Below are 1,793 nucleotides of genomic sequence, written 5' to 3'. Positions count from 1 at the left end.
CGCGGCCAGGTCGACACAGTCCCTCCCCGACAGGTAGCTGGAGAGGCGTGCAGCTACGATGCGCTGTCAAAGTTTGCCCACCTCATCCAGCAGAACAATCGACCGGTACGCGGACGGGAGGTCCGCGGCCCTGCCCTCCTTCTTCAGGAGGACCATCCGCCCCGCCTTTCACTAACGTGGAAACGCCCCCGACTGCAGGAGGCTCGTGAAACTGAGGGTGCCGAGTGCCAAGACCCAGGCGCGGCCAGGGATACCATCCGAGCCCGAATGCGTTCTATAGCCCTGACCAACTCCTCCTCCGAGACCCTGGGAATTTCGGACCGCTGTGGGTGGTCCGATTCTCCCCAGGCGGGCGCAGGCCCCTCCTCCGCAGGGAAGAGTGTGTCTACGACCCGCTCGAGGAGCCCGCGGTCCAGGCTCTCCGTCAGAGGGGGGGCCCATGTGCGGATCTTGCCCATTACCATCCGGTAAGGGCGCCCCCATAGATCCCTCTGCAGAGAGCCGCGAAGCCCGTCCCAAGCCTGGGTCTTAGCACTCCTGATGGCCTGTTGCAGTCGAACCGTCAATCGACGATATTCGGCGTACAATATTGCCTCTCTCGCTTCGTCGCGAACCCTTCTTCTACGAGACCTGATGTACTGGCGTCGCGCTGTCGTCCACTCCTGACGGATTGCCGCGATTTCGCCCGACCTCCAGTACACCGGCCTCTGAGGCGGAATCTTGGCACGGAACATAGCGCAGTCGCAGATCGACTGTATCGCGCCCCGGAACCACTCGGACTCCGCCTCCACGTCCGCAACGGCCTCGGTCTGCGGTTCCGACCAGGCCACAACAAGAGAGGCTGCCATCAGCGCGTCCTCGTCCAGGGCCGTTAAGAACCAACGGCGCGACGGGTCTGCGCGGGGTGGTGTCGGCCACCTCCATAAAAATATAGAGATGGTCCGACAGGGTCTCGACATCGGAGACATTCCACCCCGAGACACGGCGCGCGGCATCACGTCCTGTTCAACCCCCGATTCAACAATCGGAGGCGTAGGCCTGCCGCCCAGTCCAACACCGCCCCGCCCCTCGCATCCGCCCTGGGGGAACGCCACACCACAGCGTGGGCGTTAAAGTCCCCCAGGACGAGAACCGGACGGGGTGCAATGCGGAACACGAGGTCCCGCAGCCCGTCCAGGAACTCTTCGAAGTTCGCGAGGGGCCAACGGGGCGGTGCGTAAACACCGACCACCGCCAGGCCGCGCCATTCGACCGCCACAGACCCCTCCTCCCGCTCAATAAGCGCGGCGGGAGGGGAATGCGGCGGTGCACCCGTGATAACTGCCACGGAGCTGCACACGCCCTCGACTCAGGATGGTCTATCGAGGACACGGTACGGCTCCGCGACTACCACCAACGCCACCCGTCGCGCCAGGCCTTGGACTATCAAGTCCTGGTCCTGACGGGAGTCATTGGCGTTGGTCTGAAGGATTGTGGTGGCCATTTTTAGGCCGTAACCATGGCCTCCTCGCGGCCCGGATCCTTACTTGGGCGCTGTTGTGCGCTGGGACGCACCCGTCCCTTTTTGAGGGGCACTTGACCTCGCCCCCGATCTGTGTTCAACAGGCCGCCCCAGGTCTGTGCACAAGGGGTATTTAGGGTCGGTCGCCGGGTATCGGCCCGCCCGGTGGGAGGAGTCGCCGCTGCTATCGCTGCGATAGCAGGTGTGGATCACCTCCAGGCACCGGAAATACTGCAGCGGGCGGGCCTTTAACGCTTCCACCCTCGTGGCCACCCATCCCACTCTAAGTCGG

Source organism: Habropoda laboriosa, unplaced genomic scaffold (assembly GCF_001263275.1).
Source record: "Habropoda laboriosa isolate 0110345459 unplaced genomic scaffold, ASM126327v1 scaffold797, whole genome shotgun sequence".
NCBI lineage: Eukaryota > Metazoa > Arthropoda > Insecta > Hymenoptera > Apidae > Habropoda > Habropoda laboriosa.
Note: the sequence above shows the minus strand (reverse complement) of the source record.